At 42.9% G+C, this 22,135-nt stretch overlaps 1 long non-coding RNA gene across 3 annotated transcripts in view; it reads left to right on the top strand.

The window, feature by feature from the left end:
• The window catches only part of LOC117244020, a 120,179-nt gene that overhangs the window by 70,164 nt on the left and 27,880 nt on the right, over nt 1-22,135 (top strand). For 2 of the 3 annotated variants that reach the window (XR_004496312.1, XR_004496313.1), the window contains exon 6: nt 1,504-1,582. This is a non-coding gene — a long non-coding RNA (uncharacterized LOC117244020). Of the gene's footprint in view, nt 1-1,503; nt 1,583-3,839; nt 3,929-22,135 lie in introns of those variants that run through there. The other variant, XR_004496311.1, reaches the window with a different exon arrangement.

The raw sequence follows: 22,135 nt of genomic DNA, 5'->3' as shown, positions 1-22,135 counted from the left end.
GCAAGCCTATTGTTCTGGTTGATTGAATTCCTCTGATGCATTTAATTCTGCAGCATACCAGAATGTCTCTGAGATAAGGGCTGGTTCAGCAACTGCCCTGGCAGGGGAAAGTCAGATTGCAGCTTGGAATGACAGCCCTGGGAAGGAGGGGGGCCTCACCAGAGTGCTGGAGCATAATAGCCTCTTTTTGGTCATCCAGCCTAGTGTTCAGTGGCCAGACAACTGTCGCCTCCTTTAGTAGGAACATGTGTACTCTGTGTCTGCATAAGACATACTTCGATTATGGGACACTGCCCAACATTCTGAAACTAACATCCTGGTTTTTGAAAAGCCCCTATCAGTAATATAAGAAAGGGCCAAAAGGCACAAGCAGCCAAGTACAAGAAAGCAAGACTCATGCAAGCTATACTCAGTCTGTATTCTCTTCACAAGCAAGGAATTTGCTAAGTAAAACTCCAGAAAGGCTCAGTCTTTCTCTTGGAGAGTTGTACCAAATCTTTGTAGTGAGTCTTCATGGGGGGAGTTCTTAGAGCCACTTCCTGTTCGTTGAGTAGGAAGTACCAGGCCAGGTTTGATATAAAATGCCTGGTTTCCTCCTACCATGCCTACAACCTCCATTTTGGCCTGGGCGTTTGTTGCTCTATGGTTTGATGAAGCCTCCAGTTCCATTTTCCCAGGCAGCAATCTATCAGACAAAGCATCTCAAAAATATCAGACAGAAAGTCATACTACAGGCACTGTCAGACTGGTGTGTTTATACAGCCATCTCTGTTTCTAATCACCATGATTAGATAAAAAGATGCCCTTTTCATGAGCTGGCTTTGCCTGCCGGGTCATGAGAAACAGCCAGCAGTTGCACTCTTACCTCTTCAGTAAAAAGTGCAGAAGGACATCCCTTCTCACACCAAGAACTTCATAGCATGCAGGTATGGCATAGAAAAGAAACACAAGATTTTAAGATCAGAAGGAGATAATTTCATCTTAATGCACACATGTCACAGGCTACTGAGCAACCTTGAATTTACGTGCTCAGATTGCAGAGGAGCTTTCAGGTGACAACATTGATCAAAAAAATTTCCAGAGGAGAATCCATCACAACCTCAGCACATTGTCCCAGTTGCTAGTTGACTGCTGCTTTTCTTGTAGTTTGACTCTCTCTTTGCCAAATATAAGATCTCACTTTGACTTCACAAGCTTTTCACCCTACTCAGTGGATAATGATCAGCTTTTTTTTCCCCTAAAGACATCGATCAAATTTTTTATTTTTTTTTTTAGCTCACCATAAGCGTCAGCTCAATGTCTGAGTGTGAGATCCATCTAGACTAATAAATTACCTAAAATTAAAACTCTGGTATGACCCAGTTTTCTGGCCTGCCTCTAAGATTCGGAGATATAAAAAGTATAGGCTTTTTAAGATGGTAATTTTTCATTCTTAGAACAAATGCCACACCTCTCTAAGGATGGGTGAGACTTAATTACTAATGGATTTATGTCTCCTTCCAGGATATCAATGAAAATGTTAAATAGCAGAGGATCTAGAGCTGGAGGACCCTGGATATCTGGAGGAATTCTCAGGAAATAGGTAAGAAACAGCACCCCCTTTAGCATGACACTTCAAACCCTACTGTTAATCGTTTTAAGAGTGCCTTGTATTACATATTTCCTTAATAAAAATATTGTGTGATACCAAGCCAAATGCGTCACAGAAGCTTAGGTGAATCACATCAACTCTTCCTTCCACTGACTGAGCCTATAAATCTCCTAAATCTGAGATTATAGCCTAAACTGACACATATTCCCCTCATGGCCCTGTGGGTCAACAGCAAGGGAAGGTACTTCTTTTAGGAAATTGTCTTCTGAGCACTGAATATGCCATCTTTAGCTTTTGAATGGAGACTAATGGTGCTCAAATGCTGTGTGCAAAGCATACCTGTTTCTACTTACATCTATTATATTTCCCTGAAAAGACCAACTGTGGCCTCAGGTCAATCACATGCTCCTGATTAGAGAAGATAGTACTTTTATCGAACTGGAACGACTTGGACAGCTGGTCCTTAGGGACAAAGGTTGTTCAGATGCAGGATCTTCTTAGAGGCCAAGAAAACCTCCTGAGACACAGGTCTGAATGAAGTCCAGTGGGTGTCCCACCACGCAAAACTCAGTCAGGGACATTAGATTGCAAACTTCTTTCTCCTATCCAATATACCATATATTCAGTTTCTGCTTTTCTTATCTTTTTTCTCCCATGATTGTTTGGTTGGTTGGGTTTTGTGTATTTGCATCTGTCGGGGCCTTGAATGCACTGTTCTGAAACCGGTCCATAGTTTGGAGGCAGTTGAGTCCTGCACTTCACATATCATCAACTCAAAATTTCACATCTTATTAGCCTGCCTTAAGCCCAGGAATGATTGTGCTCTTAGACTGAAGAATAATATCCAGAGAACCATCTGGCCTTGATTTGAGGATATCAAGAGATAGAGACTCCAGAACCAGGACTGGCTGCTTAGTAGCTAAGCATTCACACTGTAATCCAATTAATCTGGCTTCATCTTTCAATTCCTTGATCTTTCTTTCCTTATGGTTTACAGAGGCCTCATGTCTTTAAATCTTCTCTCGCTCTGGCTTTAGATAGGCAAAACAAATGGAGCTCTATAAGAAAGATACTGGCAAACTGGTAAGAGTCCAGCAGAGGACCACTGAAATAGCTAGGACATATATGGTATGTGAGGGGAGGTTGAGTGGACTGGGATCACTCAGCTTGAAGAAGGGAAAGCTGAAGGGGAGTTGCTTGCTGATTTCCACTCTCTAATGGGTGGTGGAGACAGACTTCTCATGGAGGGTCACAATGGCAGAGTGAGAAACAATGCTGCAGGTTGCAGCAGGGGCATTTTCTCTCTGGACATTAAGATTTAATGGTGGAGGGAGGCAAAGCACTGGAGATTACCAGAGATTTTCAAACCTGGGGCAGACAAGACCTCAAGAAATCTGCAGTCCCCTGCAACACAGTTTTTTCCCAAGTCATACTATATAAGAAAATTTTCTACATCCATAGAGACCTCTATGGCTCTCTTATGAGCACCCTCCCTCAAGATTAAAGCATCTTCTAAAAACTACAAGCAAAATTGGCTGCAGCATTCTGACATTTTTTAAACAGAGCCACAGAAAGATCATCAATCTTTTTATACCTCATGGGATTCTATTAACCATAAGAGAGCCCTTGACTGAGGACATTCAATTGTCCTCTTCTTACCCTTAATCATTTTCAGAATCATCCCTTTCCAGAATGTCATCTCCAGGCTGTTATGAGCAGCTTATGTTCTCTAGATGAATATATTAGCATTTGCTTCACTAAACATGTGATGTTTGAAGGGCCCAATTTATCAAGTGATACAGTCAGGCAGTGTGATTGCCATGCTTTCCACACTATTTATCCATCTGCCAATCTTTGTGTCATCAACAAATGATTACCAGCGGTAATTTCAAGCTTCCGGCTCATTGATGAAAATGTTGACTACCACTCTCACTGGTGACACATCCTCCTTCAGCAAGAGCTCTCTGCTGACAGCTGATTTAAATCTGTCAGTCACTTTGTCCTTCATGCCACTTCACCTGCCCTTTCCTGATATTTGGTTATGCTAATTTGTAATCAGACTGTTATATGGTTACAAAGGAGACACTTCATCAGGGACTATCATGTAATAGTTGACTAGTGACTTTACTAGCCATACCTGTGAACTCATCGGAAGAACACTATTTTATTTATTCAATGAGACATACTTTCCACAGCGACATGTTACAGGAATTAATTGCTTTTTTGTTATCCTTTTGTTCCTTATCAGTTGTGTACCATGTCAGTATTTCCATTTTGCTTGGACTGGGGTTCAGGTAAGTGATCTGCAGTTACCTTGCTCATCCAGATTTCCCTGTTTGAACTGGCATTGTGCTCATGTTCCTTCCATTTTCTGGATTCTCCCATTTCACAAGATGGTTTCAAAATTAATCCAAACAGACCTCAGCTGATAATTTTCTGATTCCCGAATGCAAATTATTTGGTCTTCTGCATTGGAAATGCTTTATTTATAAGAGACATTTAACTCACAAAGACATTTAACACCAAAGCAGGAATATTCACTGAATTGCTTCTGATTCATGTTATCACTTCTGCTTTTGCTATCTTCATCAAGTAATGGGCCTGAGTGATTGCTGCAGTTGCCTTTGTTCAGAATATCCCTTTGAAAACATCTTTCTGCTTCCTTGAGTCCTACTGGCCATGTATTTTCCTCCAGATACTCTTACCATTTTAAACCATCAGTGTTAAAATATTGAAGTTTGAAAAAAACATTCTTTTCTCAAAATTCTTTTTTTCTCGTTTTTACTACCCTAAACCTTACCACAAAGCTTTTGACTAATGTTGTGCTAGTTCTTTTTTTTCAGGCCTGCAGATATTTGCCATCTAATACAATTTTCCTGAGCATATATACTTCTATTCACAATTTTTTCCTGAGTTATTCCTCACAATCTGGTTAATTCCTAGTTTTCTTTGAGTTTGAAAAATTAGCTCTTTTGAGGTCCTGATGCACATATAACTGTTAAGGATAGCCTTTATTTGCCCATAATGAATATAATCAGGTCATACTCACTGTTCCCTGACCTACTGTCAACTTTCAGCCCAGTAATTAATTTATCTTTGTCAGAATGAAGTCTAGAAATCTTAGAACGTGATGGGCCCTTATGTTAGAAAGCAGACTATAGTTTTCCCCAAATCAAGATGCTTTCTCAGTGGCTGTTTGGAGCTTACAGTGTACGGAAGTCCCCTGGAGCACTGTCTTTCTTTCCTTGCATTTCTCATGGAGACTGTGGAGTAATTCTTATTCTTTGGCCTGCTTTTATGGCGTGATTCACACAGTCCATTTTCACTTACTCTATCTTTCCTAAGCCAGTTATAACCAGTTATTTTAACATTCCAATCATGCAAATTGAAACCAGCAGATTTGAGTAATACTGATTATATCACATTTCTTCTTACTAATGAGAATTTCCAATTCCTCTTGCCTCCTACCCAGACAACTAATGGCTACACAAAATCAAGTGGAAAACCTCTACTGTTCACATTCTTTGTCACACGATTAAATCATTTTGCAACATGCCAAGCTTGTTTGTAGCTCCTTAACCCACAGTTCTTGCATTGCATAATGCCTTAGCTGCTGCTGTATTCAGGCTAGGAAGATTAATTCTCGCTCCTCACCAGCAATACACTTGTCATTCTGTTTATACAGGGGATGTGACCTAGTGCTCCTCAAAACACAGACTTTCAATGTCACCTCTACCAGTTAAACAGTAGTTAGTTCATCTTTGTGTTCTGTCACTGATGGGGCTAAAGGGATTATTGATAGGTTATATGAACCTTGCTCCTCTTTGGCTCCTTTCCAAAGGTTCCTCAAATCATCTGTTGTCTCTGCTTCTTCACATGATGTTAAATCAGGAATTTCTCCATTTGTAGTCACCAGTGTGACTTCCTGAAAGAATGCACAATCCAGTACCTATTGTGCTGTTATCCCTGTTATTTTCTCTAGGGATATGACTTCCCACCCCATTTTCTTCATGCCAATGTCCTCATCTATTTCACAATTAGATTTCCTTGGTGAGTTCAAGAATCCTCTTCATTCTTTTCACAGTTACCATCAGTATGTCCCTGAACAATTTCTTGGCTATTCTTTTTTTCTGTTTGAAATTCTTCTAACCAGACCCAGTTCATGTAACTTGCCCTAAGCATCCCCACACTTCATGCTATTCACATGTGGATGAGTTTGGATTTACTTTGCACAAACTCAGCAAGTACAGTCAAACCATGATTACTTGCACGTAAGCAACCACTATTCTGGTCACTGATCAGTTTCTCTTCTCTGTCAATATCTGGTCATATGTGAAATGCATGAATGATGTAACTCTTTCTGAATCCAGAGACTGTCACTTGCAGTTTTGAGTAGCACATGGATAGCTGTGTATTAAGTCTAGCACCCTGTATCATTCTGATTGAAGCACCCTGAAGAATTTACTAGGAATATTGGTTAATGTTATGAGAACTTCACATCTCAAAAAAAAGTTTAGGTAAGTTCATTTTTTGGGTAAGTGGCTCCATTTGCCTTTAAGGAGGTATGATTTCCAGAGTGTAGTAGAGTCAGACTGTGCTGGAAGCAGCTCAGTCTGGTCAGGCTGGAGTATTTGTTTAAAATCGGAGTTGTTTCCTGAACCATTTGTTAAAAGCTGTATCATCACACTCTTTGCTGGGCTTCTGCCTCTCCTGGGAGCTCTAACATGCATAACCAGTTTGACCTAATGGTGATTCCTTCTCTCTACCCACCCAGCTTCTGACATGGGACTCCAGCCACAGGGGAAGGGAGTGAGAATCTGCTTGATCCCTTTGATCTCAGCCAGTGGGGCTGGTTTCTTGTCTCTGTCTCTGTTCATTTTATTCTGATGTCCCCAGACTAAACAGGGAAAAATCCTTACACTGAAACACAGTCTACACTTGGAGTAAGACATTAGATGGCTTGGGATATTTGCTGCTGTCTTCAACAGAGAGTGGGATAGTTCACAGCTTACTTTGAAGTTTCAGCACAAGAGATTCTTTGCTTGTCTTCTGTGGCGCAGCTTTGCTATCCATAGCAGAGCAACCTGTAATGGTCATGGTGCACACACATTGAGTTCTGCATCTTTCCTTGCAGAATCTAATTCCTCTGTGTGACAGGAATGTAGTGAATGGTGTTAAGGATGGGTCACTAAGACTGCTGGGGCAGAAGCTTAGCTCATATATTTAAATAACTGTGTTCTGAAGGGCCCATCCATATTGCATGGGAATATCTTCCCTTGGGTGATGGTAGCAAGGTCAGAGCATGAGACGATTTTCTGTCTTCCATTCTGGCTCTTCTGTCCAGCATGTAATGTGAAAGTAACAACTTAATGTCAAAAAGGCCTTCCTGGAGATTTTTTTCCACTGTGCTGCTGAATCAGCGATATCTGAAGATGTGATATGAAGATCTGAAAACAAAAAGCTGCATCTGAAGTTAAGTGTGTTTCAGCTGGGTATTTTCTGGTGATTCTGGAGGCCATGGAAGACTGGGCTAATCTCAGGTGTGGAGTGAGGCTATAGAAATGTAATTGCACTTTCAAATTTGAATAGATCCTCAAAGCCATTTTCTTTAAGCTGCAACATATGTATACAGTGACCTTAGGAGAACCTGGATCCTGTCTGTTGATAAATGGCATTATTTAATTTATTTCTTTTCTGCCAGTTGCAATATTGTCCAGAGAAACCTGCCCCACCAGTTTTGCCATTACATTCATTTTTGGCTTCAAGCCACACTATAAAGTCAATAGTAGTCAATGAAACAATAATGGGAGAGGAGGACCAGGATTAAAGACAGAGCCCATCTCTCACCAGTAGACATGTGAGTCCAAGGCTAAGTGTTGGCTTATAATTATTATTAACAAAAACAACCTGGGAAGGAAATGTGATCTTCCCTTTGTGCCATGTGCATGGTCAAATCTTGAATATGCTTCCTGGGAAAAAAAACCAACCTTCTGCACAGCGGAGAAAGGCAAGGACTCTTTGCTGAACCTGTGGTTTTCATTTGTCTGGTTTCTGGATGACAGCATTATGTTATGGAAAGTTTTTTGTAGTTTCTAAGTCCTTTTGTGAAGATCAGAAAGGTACTTTGGATGAAGAAAAATAAATCGAAATTGTTGCCATTATCCCTTCCCCAACCTTACAGTTTCTCCAGCAAGGATGTGATTTATGGGAAATTCCCTGGCTTTACTGTGGAAAGTATCAAATGGAAAAATATATCCATTTCATTCAGCATAGCTTAAGATGATATAGCAGGGACTTGACTGAGTTGAAATCCCAGGATATATAATGCCAGAACTCAAGTGGCCTAAAAATACACGCAGTGATTTCCTGATGTCCTCCACACTCACCAGAACACTGCTAATGTGCTGGTCATGGCACAGAATGCTGCATATAGCAGTCAGCTAGGATCAAAAAAAGACATTAGGTTTTAACTTTTCAATATAAGACCTGCTTCAATGCAGTTTGACCACTCTGAACATTCTGCACCAGTAGGGGTTTTGCCACAGTCCTTAGAAACCACCTTTTTCTCAGGCACCACTGCAACATTTGACCAGATGACTCATTCCTGTACACTTCAGTGTCTGGGGTGAGGCCTCTTTTTTGCAAAGAATCCTTTCTTCTTTCACCAAAACTCTCCAGGGCAAGGATTGACTTTTGTTCTGCTGTGTTTGTACAGCACCACACACAATCTTGCATGGTCCTATTGAGCTCAACCCTTCACAGTCCTCTGGCAGACTGCTGCTCCTGGTTGCGGTTGACTGCAGAGCCTGAGTTTAGATGTTCCTGACAGAACTGCTAAGTTCTTACAGATCCAAAGTCAGATACAGACGCCCGAAATCCTAGACACCACACTAAAACACCACCCCAATGCTGGGTAGCAGTCATGCTCCCTAAGAGGTGTAAGTGTGTGTGACTATGTGGCTCTTCAGTGGGGTCTAAGTAGTTTTTGGCAGCTGATGCCAATACCCAGGAGGTTTAGCCTTCCACTTTGCCCATGGATGAGGAAACCTTCATGGAGAACACATGGAGCATAACTCCGGTTTGCCACAAAGATGGCTTTCTGTACCATACTCTTCATGGGATTCTTATAATGGACCAAAGCTTTCAGAAACAGAACATTAGGTGGAGAAAAATCAGATCTAAGAGGACATTAAAACCTTGAGAGGTGCCCTTTATAAACAATGCACTTTGGTGGGATGGTATCTACTGGGTATGGAAAAACTTCCTTCATAGATAGGTCTTCCTGAGAGAAACACAGAGTAAATGTTTCCAGCACAAATATGAGGAAATATATATATAAAGTTGGGACTGGAGGTGGTGTATGGGTAGGAGAAAGATAGAAGATATCAGATGAAGGGCTGGCCAGGCTTTTGGTTACATGTTCAGTTTAGTGGAAATGAGAAGGAAAAGCCTTCTACTTTTCCTCTTAGCATGCTATCCTCATGGCCTATATTTGTCATCTAGGACTTGAACAGCAGAGAAAAAGTTTGCATGGCAGTAAAAATAAACCAGCATTTTTGTTATTGACTATTTTTATCAAATGTTTAAAATGAAGCAGTGCAAAAAAATGAAAATCATACCCATTCTTTTGCCAATTTCAATACAGATAGAGATGGGCTGAACTATTTTTAACAAAAAAATAAATACCCCTCTTTGAGGTCTTCCTCTGAATTTCATACCAGGACCCTTTGTGTTCCCTGGTGTGAGTGTTTGATCCAAAAATACACAAAGATCTGCCAAACCACTAACTACAACTGAGGCAAAGTTGAGTAAAAATGGAGCCAAAAAAAGTTGTGTGTGGTTTTTCTTGAGAGGTTAGATCACTTCTATGTTTTTGAAATATGTAAATATATAAATGTATACCAGTGTATTTTAAATGACTTATTGTTGTTTATCACGGGAAACTGTGCAGGTAAATAGAAAACTGTAGAAAAGACCTTTAAAACAGGCACAGGAGAGAGATTGGAGAATGGGTCAGGGAATTTAAACTTGGCTGTTCCATCTTCAAACTGAGAAAAATGATGGTTTTGTGATTCTTGATGGAATTATCATGCACAATGCAAGCAAACCACAGGCACAATATGCAAGCAAACCAGAAATTTTTGAGAAATACTAAGAGGAGATGACAGTTCTGGTGCTGATAGAAACAGCAAGACTTGAGATGGGAAGGACTGGTAATTTGCAGGAGTGCACCCAGCTGGCAAAAATCCAATTGCAGAATCAAGGCTTTCAAGCAGAAATGGGGCTGCAGGCTGGGAAAAGAGTCTGGCACCTGTGAGCTGGTACTCCTAATGCTGGGAGTAGGAAGGTATTGCTCAGCAGATAATTTTGTTCTGTCTCTAGCTGGAATTATGACTGCTATGTACCACCAGTATATTTAACTGCTGAGAGGGATCCCAAACAGACAATTACAAAACTTTCTTAGAGACTGAGCTATGTGCAGAAACGGGGTGTTACCACAAGTGATAGCAATGCTTCCTATATGAAAGATATAGCCATATAGATTTACACCACATAAACCCAGTATTCAGGACAAAATAAACTTGAAAGTGCATACCTGTCTTTTCTTTGTGCAAACATATTTGACTTTAAATTATCTGGAATTAATTAAGTGAAGCTAGTATTTCTTCCTTGTGGCACACCAAAATGTCCTGAAAGGAACCAGAAGAGGTGACTGTCTTCCATAAAACATGGGGATGGTATTTCTAGGGGATGGTATTTTTTTTTCATTCATTTACCTAAATGTGACCTTTTTACTTACATTGAGAGTTTTGTGTTATGTTTCATCTCAATTACCCAAATACTATTATGTGCTATAATTTGAACCTGACAGTCCAGGTACCATATCTTCCCAGACAGCTTTGATGGTGTCTTGTCCTCATTCTGCCGACAAAGAGCTAGAGGAAGGATCTTTCACACAAAAGTAACATGAAGGATGCTTTACTATTTATAGAGAGGAGAGCTTTTAAGCACAAAAAATTTGTGATAGGTACATAACTTGCATAATCTTTCACTGGAATTCGGGGGGCCTGTCTTTCAATTGCATTTTAAAACATGTCCTGATTCAAACATATTCAGCTAAAGAATTTCAAACAGAGAGAGAGAAAAAAAAAGAGACAGGGAGGAAGGGGTTTTTTTCTGGTACAGTAGGAACGCTTTATCTGGATGAAACAAGCCAGAGATTAAATTTAGTTCCTCAAAAGGATGGTGAATATCAAACATTACTGCAAGGTTTGGATAAGCCTTGTTTGTTTGGATTCTTACCCATTCCACAGGCAAGAATAATTTTCTCTCCACAAACAGAAATGTTTCCAAACCCTGTCCCTCTTTACCAAACTAAAGTGTTAGACCTAGAGGCAGCAAACGTTCCCCAGACTCTGTTTCCTTCACACAACTTCCCTATCAGCCCCAAAATCAGAGCTCTCCCAAGCTTCCTGTTTTCCACAGTTGCATTCTTACTTTCATTCTATTTTCTGAAGCATACTCCACCACAGCTGGTGTAGCTTCTGCTTGGGAAAATATTATTTTCCTATACTGCTGCTTAATTCCCAAAAAAACTGCACAGACACCTGAACAAAGAACTCCTCTGAGAACTCTACCATGGTCAATAGATCCTATTAATACTTATCAAAACCAGACACCCAGTCTTCAAAGCCTAGAAATTGTTTCAAATTCCAGGAGAAAGTGATTTCAAAATACTTCACACCTCCCTTGCCCAACTGTAGGAAAAAATGTAGCACAGGGGGAAGTAAAAAATGTTCCTTGACTGTCTCATACCCCTGCTTGCAAATAGCTTAATCCTGAAAGCAAATTTCACTGCTATATTGCCATTGTGTAGTGGGCAAGATTATTTTGACAACACCTTAAAAAAATAAACCAAAATTCTTCAGTGAAAAACAGCTTTTGATTTGAATGAAGAAATGTTTGAAGAAAATGTCTGCTTTGGTAAGTACTGTTTGGGGTTTCTTTTTCATTCAAATTACGCCTTTTCAGAACAAGGGACCTGATGGGACACTGTTGGGTGGCAGGTACATGGATGTACTAATAAAGAGTGGGTTTTGCCAAACTCTGGCACCATTGTCTAGGAATAGGTACTGTATGATTGGGCCCTTGCTAGCAGGTGATGGCAGGAATGGTAGATCCCTGGGGTTATTTTACAAGGGCCAGATCCCTCTGGCCTAGACAAACAACCTGGTGGACAAACACCCTCTAAGCTGGTCCCCCAAATCCTGCATGGAAGATAAGATGCATTCTGGTGATGGCTCCTCCTGATCCAGCTCCTGTCAATGGATGATGAAAACCTGAGAGACGTCCTGGAAAAACCCTAGGATAGTGAAGGACATGGGAGTGCTACTAGATAAATCCCAGTCAGTGGGGATGTGGGGTGCTCTCGGATAAGACCTGCTCAAAGATGACTCCAGGTTGTTGTTTTGAGCTCTGGCTGCTGAGGCTGCTGTGTCTGGGCTTAGGTGTTTGCCTCTCTCTCCTCTCTCCAGTCCCTCCTCTCCTGTCTGGCTCATCCTCCCTTTGTTTACTCACCTGTGAGATATATTGTCTCAAGGCCAGATTGCTCGCTTCCCAGAGCAGGCAGCCTGGGAAGCACAGCTGCCTGGGTTATGAGTTAGTACAGTTATGTGCCAATCCTTTTTTAGGATAGATGCACATGAATGTATGGTGTGTAAAAAAAAAGTGAACAACAAAACATAGGGGTGAGCAAAGACATGGCAGGCATGCCCTGGTGAGCAAGGACCTGGAGGCAAAGAGCCCTGGGGAGAAGTAATGGATAGCCCTGTCCCTTTGTCCTCTCCCCTGTGCCACCCTACTCCAGGCCACCACTACCCCCACCTCACCCTTCGGTAATGCTACTAGAGCAGGAGGACAAGAAGGTGAAGGAAACATCTCACCACCTGAGAAGACCCCCAAGTGTGCATCCAGGAAGGACACAGAGGGGACTTCTGCTCTTCCTCCTGCTTCTGCCCTACCTCCTGACCTTCCCAGCCACTGAGGGGTTGCCTGAGTGCTGGCTGGAGTCTCATTTCTGGTTCAGTTCAAATAGCGCAGACATGATGCTCACCTGCCCTTCTGCTCCTTTGTTCCCAGGGGAGTAACTAGATGGGCTCTTTGATCATCCATACTGCAGCTGAGTGTGGGCAGGTCTGTTTTGGGTGGAGGTGTGCACAATTCAGTACTGAGAAACAGATGACCTTCATTCTGGCTAAAAGCAGGAGAGTGAAGTGAGGTCTTGGGAGACAGGGATGGAGATAGTGTGTCATTTAGAGCACAACTAAAGCTTTCAGACATCATCTCTATGCATTGAGTTCACACAGTTTGGCCCATCACTAGAGTGAGAGCTTTCCAGAGTCAGTTTATGCCCTGTGCCACAGATGATCTGTTCTCTGGTGAATGTTGTGTGGAAAGGTTCTGTCACATAGGTGAGGATTTCAGAGAGGGCCTGTGGAGAACAGAAAATGACATTGTTCTGTCTTGGCCCGCCAGGGAGCTGCTCTGCTGCACAGGTACTGTATATAACATACAGGATGTTAATTTAATTCTCATGTACATTTTGGAGGAGCTGAATGTGGCCTTTGTCTAGTGCTTTGGCTCTCAAGGGCTTTTTCATAAGAAATTCTATTTAAATGAAATAGAAAACTTTCCGATAGTTACCAAACACCAGGAGACAATGGCAAGCTATATCTGTTCATCATCATCAGCCATTCATTTATCCTAAGAAGGAATTTCTTGGTGATAATCCTGAGTGAAGGCTTGCTTGTTTGCATGACTGGATGATATGCAGCATTGATAGCACCTTGCTGAACCCTTTGTAGTGTCAAGCTGAAATTACAGGAGAGACATAATAAAGCTTGGGAAGCACTAACAAAAAACCCCATTCTCAGCTGCACCATGAGCATCTTTCCATCCTGGCATAGGAGGATATGAAGAACAAGAACAGATGGACAAAACACAGACCTCCAGCAAGAGGTACTGTAAAGACCAAAACATGTAAATTTAAAAAAGAACAAACAGGAACATGTTAGAAGGGATAATGGGAAGAAGTAAGCAGGTGGAAAGTGGTTGTGGTAGGAGTGGGGTGCAGGAGGGCAGCGCCACAGCAAATCAGTGCTGCTGAGCCCTGCACAGGTATGTGCATCATCTTCCCTTAAATACACCCTATGATCTTCCCAGGCACTATGTGCTGCTGCCTCACACCTTTAGCATCAGAAAGCAATCCCCAGTCCCTAACTTGGCTCTTCCTTTCCTCTGTTTAAGCTCATTAATTATTATACAGCCCTTGGAGATGTGATAATTAGCTCATTAAGGGATAATTTTGCCTGCATAGGAAGCAACAGTTGCAGCCATCATCAGGAGAGAGGAGAGTGTCTGCGTGCAGCTATCTCAGTGCCAGATGGAGTCCAGGTTTCAGGTGAAATTTTGCCTAAAAGAATTGATTGAGAAAGGAGGGCTTTTTTTTTCTTAATGATGTTGGATATGTTCCAGGACCTGGCAGAAAAAAGTAATGTTAGATCCCGAAGGAATTAATGCATCAGTTAGCTCCAACTAAATCTTCTAGGGAAGTGATAAGAAGGCACAGTAAATATTTTACCAGGGTATAAGCCAAAATATCTGAACCACTCTGGGGCAAATTAGTGGCTGAGTTCCTATCAAGAGCACCTAGCAGAGCACAGCTCCAAGGACGACACACAACCTTGTTTAACCCCAAGGAGGTGTCAGTGCTTCTGTGGCAAGTTTCCATCCTGCCTCCGGCAAGAAGTTGGGCACTGTCCAAGACTGCTTGTACTTTCCTTCACCAGCACCACAATGAATAGCATTCCCCTCTCCCACATTCACCAGGGCTTCCAGAAGAGCTGGCATTCTCCATTTGCATTTCAGGTGATTTCAAAAATGTGAGCATTTTGTCACCTATTAATGGGAGCTGAGACCTCTGAATCTGTATGTGGGGAGCCATCTGGGGAGCAAGGGGGCTGGAGATAAGAAAACGTCTTTACCTGCTGCTGTCAAGCAACACTGGGGGACTGCTGTGCAGGAGATGAACTGTGGGAACTAGATGAGTGTATCATGTATAAAGGCCATGGGGTGAACAGGCAATTAATGAAAACCAGAACTATTATTTTTCTAATCTAAATGATTGCAACAGGTTGTGTTCCAAAGAACCCAGTCTACACTAGGGGAAACTGGATGTTGTTGGTCTGCCAGAATGCCTCCAAATGAGGCAGCAAACTGGTAGCTAAACTGATTCAAATTATTTATTCAGGGATTGTCAAACCTTACTGGCAAAAAGCTGTCAGGGAAAAAAATAAGTGTAAAGGAATTAGGCAAATGACTACTCTTACATTAGTCCTGGGGCTACAGGCATGTCTATGAGGTGTTTTGCAGCCAGACACTGATACATTGTCTGAATTCTGAACTGATCAGACACTATAGGGTAGCACTGACCCTAAAGTAACCCAAGCTTGGGTTTTTTCAAGGTGATAACTCCTTTAAAGCAGCTTCTGCTCAGCTCTGCACACAAAGAGATCTTGAGCATGCTTGCTCAGTGCCTGGGCAGAGTGCAAAGTCATAGATGGATGTAGCCTGAGAGTAAAGTTTAATTAATAAATGCAGGCAAGGTCCTAGAAGGCTTTATGCTGAACCAGAACACAAGGAAAAGGACATATTCAAAAAATGTGAAAACCAAAAAAATATGTAACGTAGAGAAGAGAAACACTCACAGTTATTTGTGGCAGTGAGTCCCAGGCATCAACCCTTGCTTAGCAGGCTGAATTTCTGTAATTAATTAATTAATTGTAATTAATGTGAATGAGTGAAAAATATAGTAGCGATGGCTAAATCAATAGAAGCAAAAAAGCTATTGAAAGGTTCACACAAATTTGCTTCAGCACCTGGGATTCCCTGCACTAGAGATGGAAAGGCAGATATCTCTGTCTATAGTCAGGGTTTCTGGATGGTCCTGTGGGGCAGGAAGGACACCAGTACCTGAGGAACTTGGTCAGTATTTGGAGAAATATGGAGTTCAATACTGTGTACTGCTCTTTGCATTCAGTTTGTGTCCTGGCAGGATCAGGTTCCCCACTTTGCTGGACCTTGATAGGCAGCTGCCCAAAGTGATGGAAACTCTGCTGCTGTCTCTGCCTGGTGTGGATGTTGGCATACAGGCTTCAGGGAAATGAACACTTGGATGGGCTCCTTCTGGGCTGGCTCAGGAAAAACGGGGTGGGCAAGAGACAAAAAGAACCACTGCAAACATTCTACCTGTCTTAGGGCTTAAATTTAACTCTTGGGTCAATCAGATCTGCCAGCATGGCCCCTTCTGCCAGCATAAAATGGCCTTTGAAGTGGGAAGGGAAATGAGTATGTAACACAAACAAATAAAAATTGGTTGACCAAGAATTCAGGGAGGGCAGTATAACTGCACACAAGACTGAGTTTTGCCTTAACCACCAATTTACCTTGTCTTGAGGGCACTGGAATATGTTAAGAGGCATCCAGTGGCCACAGACGTCTGCTGCTCACAGCCAGGGCCCAGCGAGTGGCGCCAGCACTTGCTCCTCCTTGAGCCCTTCCCAGCTGGCAGAGGTGGTGCCCTTCAGTTCCGCATCCCAGGTCTAAATGTGGCTCTGACAGCCCCTGGGCTGGCCTCTCCCACTCCTTGCTGAACACCTTGTAGGTATGTCTGGTGAAGGGTCCTGGGACTCCTGAAGGAAATCCCACTGGAGCTCAGGAAGATGTGAGGAATCTAGCATCCAGCAACAAGCAACCAGCAACAAGCAGCGATCACTGAGGATGGCCCTTGCAAAGCATGGCAGGAAAGCTGGAGATGAGTAATATATTTAACTCCCTTACCTGGAAGGGATGTTTTATGGTGGCTTCACTGCAGGCTAAGCAGTCATGAAACCATAAGGGAAGAAATGCTCTCTTTTTGCAGTGGCAAGTCCCAGACAGAGGATTATGGGAATTTCTGCCATTCTTAGCTGTCTGGAAACATACTTCACTCTTTATCGATGTTAAACAGAGATGCATTTAGAGGGCAAAATTACAGAACTGAGCCTCAGCTTTTGGTTGTAGGGTCTCTGATACTGTTTCCACGTCTTTTTCATTTCCTTTATTTGGATCATTTTCCCTCATGCTGTCCTCCACCAGAGCTGCCCCAAGGAGCAAACCGACCTGTGTGAAACTTCTTCAGCCATGCTGCACATCCAGCTTGATGCAGCATTGCTAATCAAAAGAGGGGGCCCAAGGGAGGCATGAACCCCACAGCAGGGCTGGTGGTGTTCTCCAAACCCAGCTTCTGCAGAAAGCTCAGTGCCCATGATGTTCCCTCCTCTGCCTACAGGGACCTCTCTGCAGTCCTGGGAGCTAATTTTAAGTGCTTTGTCGATGGCTATTGAGCTGACTGCAAAGAAAGACTCAGAGGTGTTCAGTTGGTCTGGCATTTTCAACCCATTTTCAACTGATTCAGGCTGGAGCCTCTTAAAGAACACAGCTGTCCCCAAAAACAGTGAGGAAAATGTTGCTAAGCCTGCATGGCCAAATCAGAGAAGCTACAGGTCATTGCAGCCCCAGCTACAGATGGTTAGCTTTTTAACACAAGCTATCTTATCTCATGCTTTAGACTTCAGAGAGGCTGGGTTCAACTCTTGGCGCCCCAGCCAGGAAGTTGGCTGCCTTGGATGCTCTCCAGTGCTTATTTACAGCATACATTTGCAGTGTGGCCATTGATTTATACTCCAGGCAGCCTCCACCCCTAAGATTTAGAAGCAGAGTCTCTTTGAAACAAAACTAAGGTCCACTTTACTTTGCCCTCAGCTAAGCCTCATCCTATTTGGATGCTCAAACACAGGTAGTGGTGGTGGAAAATTTTGGCAAAGGCCTCCAGCAGGATTAAACACCCAAGCAGGAGCAGAAATTTCCAGTCTCTTACATCAGTGTTTTGGTTCTTCACAAGCACTGAGGCTCTCCAGGCTTTAAAGGAAGTCTAATGGTGCTCCTGGACAGATTTAGGTTCCTAACTTTAGACCCTTCTTTGAGAAATTTGGCCTTTATGATTTGGGCCCAGAGTATTTCTTCATGACACACTGTCATCCTTTCTATTCTGGCACACTACCACCTATTCAAACACACCAGCCATGCTAAAACAGCCAAATTAAAGAGATTGTCTTTTCTTCCTCCTTTTTTCATGTGGACAATTTCTGTCCTGAGTCACCCTGTCTCCTCTTAAAATGAGGCTCACACACCTAATAGAAAAAATGTCCTGTTTGTTGCATGAAGGGGGAAGTCAGTGCCAAGGCTGGGCGAGTTTTGGCTAGTTGATCTCTGCCCCACAGCTGCAGCTGAGCGTCCCACTCTGCTGAGCTCTTCTTCCATCACCCTAGCCTTATGGCTCCACTTCACTGGCCAAAGCCTGGCTCACACCTGCTTTTCTTCAGCAGATTTCCCTTTTCTTGGACATATGAATCATTCTGAGACATTTTCAAGGGTCTGCCTGGTGCTCGGGATCAAAGGCTCAGCACCTTCCTTGCATGTGAACTTGTGCCAGCATTTTCATAAAAAAAATAATTGTATGCCTTGTTCAACAGACCTGGCTAATGGCAGGTTCTGAGAAGCACCTAAGTACCTGGTAGTGGAGATGTAATAAAACCTGCTATACTTAGGCCCTTGAAGGCACTTCCAATTATAAAAATCTATTTTTGTACCTTTATAACCATCCTTTTTAAAAACTGTTTTTAACAAAGAGCCTCACCTTTGAGCTATATATTTTTCTTACATTAAAAAGCCCACATATTGTTTTGCTTATTTTGAGCTGGGCATTTGGAAAAAAACCAAATAGGTTTGCTGGTGGGAGAGCTGTTTTTCATGTTTGTGCATATAGTGAATGGTGTGATTGATAAAAATGAAAGTTCACAAAGGATGCAAAATTTCCCTTTCCAAAAGAAAGTTCTAAGCGTGTTTTTTGACAGGAGAGAGAGGAGGCTGCAGGGCTTGTTGTCTTGCTCACAGACAGGAAGGGCTCTCTACGGCAGGGAAAAACTCTCAGGAGAATCACTGAAGATTTCCTACGCTTTGCCTGGCTCCATGCTCACTTCAAGGCAATGCAAAAAACAGTTACCAGTGGGGAACAATATCCTTACTTGATAGTTTTGGGAATATGACATACGAAAAACCAGAAAGAAAGAAAGAACAATCCCTTTTGACTTCAATAGGAGAATGGATACAGAAAGTCTGAAGCATTTTATCTGCCTTCTAAATAAAAAAAGATAGAGCAATTTCACTATCTTTCTTTTCAGCCTAACAAGTAAAATTGGAAAATACAAACTCAAAGACCAGCTCTGCACTGAGAGTTGCTGAGCCAATTCTGTAACAAGAATGCAATTCAGGCATAAATGTCAAATGTAAATTTATATTTCTTTTAAATTGGTCATGTCCTCTCCTACATTATAATTTAGTGGGAAGGATGCTGTACTTGGGATGAACATGAAAGAGTAAGAAGTGCAGCCTGATGCACAGGCTGGGATGCAGTTCATGGGGTCCAGTGCCTCACCCCCTGCTTCACCCCTTCTCACAGGGCACTGAATAACAGTGGTTCTGGGGAGCCTCAGCTGCTCAGGGGGCCCAGGCAGTGCACAGAGCCATATGCACCAAAGCAGCTTTTTGCATGGCTTGATGTGCAGCTATGGCCGGGCACCCCTGGGCAGGCTGTGTTGGGAGGGTGGCTGCGTCAGCGGGGCAGTGAGGATGGCTCTGGGCAATAAAAGAGGGAAAAAGGGCGCTGTGTTTCCTGCCTGCTTGGTGCAGCACAGCGCTGTGAGTGGCCTGCGAGCTCGGGGCCATGTCCATGCTCATGTGCCCTGCCCCATAGGCTTCTGGAGTCTGTATGGACAGAGTCAGCTCCAGACTGTCTCTGCCAATACACGCACGTTTGAACCACTTATGTGTCTTGGCGTAGAAACAAGCAGTTGACATAAGGGACAAGGGTCATGGCTTGGTGACCAGCCTTGGCAAGGTGCTGTTGCTCATACAGATGGAAGGCTGTACTGAAACACAACGCTCATGTGGCCAAAAGAATAGAGAACAGTGTACATTGGTGTGTGGAGGGTTTTTAGAGGTGGCACCAAAAGTGGTTGATTTAACCAAGAGGTGATGATTGATTCAGCACAGATGGGTGGAGATGCCTCTGGCAGAGCTTTATCCCATCACCTGTCATTCCTTGACTGCTGACCTTTCAACAGCACACTTAGGAGTCAGGGATAGATTAGTACAGGTGGCTCTATCCAGTTTTCTTTGTGGTATGGGGCTGTTTGTAGGCTCCCCAGAGACAACCAAACCCAGAGAGACATCAAACAAAAGCAAGACCAATGCCAAAGGTAATATTATCCATATGTACTTTTAGATACTTTGTATCAGCCATGTGTAGGGAAGAGCCGCATCAGTACACAGACTTGAGGTGGCTTGATTCCATGTGTGGATAAAGGGGATGTGGGTTCCTGGTTTATTGCTATTTCTCCAAGTGCTCCTTTGTCCTGTGAAACCTCTCCCCAGGCCAGCTGTGAGGCTGTGTGCAAGGTGTCCTGCTGAAACCCATGTCAGATCCAGCAATCCTGCAAAAGGATAAGTGACTTGCTCTGGCACTGCAGACTTTGGGTATCTCTTGGGAATTGGGAACTTTTGTGGTGTTGTGGTAGGTTTTGGAAATAATTGAGGGAGGAGACATAGGGAGAACAACAGCTTTTACTGGATGAGATGTTAAGGGTGGAGAAAAATAAGTGAACTTTTGTCCATATATGTCCTCCTGAGGGGTGCCCGAATGCTTCCCTGTTTATTCTGCCCATATCTGTAGGTCCAATGAAAGCTGGTACTGGCCCCTCTGAAACTTGCTGTGGGAGCTGAAAGGCAGCTTGAAAAACCAAACCAAAGCAACAATGTGTAATTGTCTGTAATCAGAGACAATGTTCTCTTAGCTCAGTTTTTCAGTCAAGCAGGATAAACTCTGACACGTTGTCCACAGCTGAAATCAACTTTTGGCAACAGAATGTGGCAAGGCAAAGAGCACCTTATAGTGTCTATGACTGGTACTGCTAAAGCTGCCTCTGCTCTGGTCTTCTCCTCAGCTCTGCTCGACCGAGGACAGGGCAGTACGCTGTAAAGTGCTGCTTCCAACAGCATGCAGTGGAGAGTGCCTCCAGGAAAAATCTTTGCATTTATATTTCACAAACAGTGATGTGCCTCCTCCTGTTCCTAGGCAGACTAGGGGGCATGTCAGCCAGAGGAAGAGAGGAAGAAGGAGACCAGAAACAAGAGACACAGGAGGAATCCAGACAGACAGAGACCGGCTCAGCTGAGCTAAGATCTTCTTGGCTTGGTGGACGCCTGACCTGCCAGGGGATGGTCAGCATGCACTGAATGAAGAGGTTGGCTACAAGCACTCACACTATCTGGCCTGGCAGAAGGGAGGTGACCTTGACAGACTGCTCCAAGTGTCAGGGTAGCTGGTGGCAGGACAGCAATTGGAACTATGTCAAGGAGCATGGATCGCTCCAGACGGAGAAGGAAGCATGAGCCATAGCAACTGAACTTGTTTATAACTTGTATTTCTTGGTATGTGAGTGACAGGAAGGCAGGAGGTGTCTGAGGCAAGGAGCTCCTGCCTACACACAAGAGTGGCTGGTTTAGCAAATTTGCCACCTTGTTGCCTAAAATACATGTATGTGCTTTACTATCATCTCTAGTCATTATAGATACACTCATCGGTATATAGATGCATAGATAAATAGATTATATAGATGATAGATACAGATATATAGATATATAGATATATAGATATATAGATATATAGATATATAGATAGATATATAGATATATAGATATATAGATATATAGATAAGCCAGTCAAGTTCCACTGTGCTATGGGCTGCATCTAATCACATTTCTGCCATACTCTTTGGTGTTCCCAGTGCTCTGCAGCCAGTCTTCAGTGCATGAGTGCCTGCATCTACTTTCCTTAGGGTTAGCATGTTGAAGGCCTAGGAGCTGCAGACTCTAATTTCCATCCAAAAGACTGTGGTGGAAACCTGGAGGGGAGTAAAATACAGGTTGTATTGCAGCAGCACAATTTCAGCTGTGTGTTGCAAAGGTGGTTTAAAGCTGTAGCATTTCTTGGAAAAAAATGTGGTAAAAGATAAACTACACCTTAAAACAAGAACTAAGGGCTTCTAGAGGGGAAAATATTCTCTAAGACCTATTTTAGTGTTCCTGGATGTGCAGCTTGTTCTAAACACCCAGACCCTTTTAAGTGCACTCATCAGTAAAACCCACTTCCTTCATCCCTGGGACAATAGGCCAATAAATGGGAATATCTCTCCAGGACCCTCCATAACTTGGAGCAGCATGAGTCAATCTGTAAGCCAGACAGCATCCAGGCCATGCAACATGCAGAAAATCAAAAATGAAATGAAATGAAAAAGGAAAAGGAAAAGGGAAAGGGAAAGGGAAAGG

The sequence above is a fragment of the Parus major genome, chromosome 3 (genome assembly GCF_001522545.3).
Source record: "Parus major isolate Abel chromosome 3, Parus_major1.1, whole genome shotgun sequence".
Taxonomy (NCBI): domain Eukaryota; kingdom Metazoa; phylum Chordata; class Aves; order Passeriformes; family Paridae; genus Parus; species Parus major.
The sequence above is the reverse complement of the archived record's forward strand: the minus strand, read 5'-3'. Positions and strand labels throughout refer to the sequence as shown.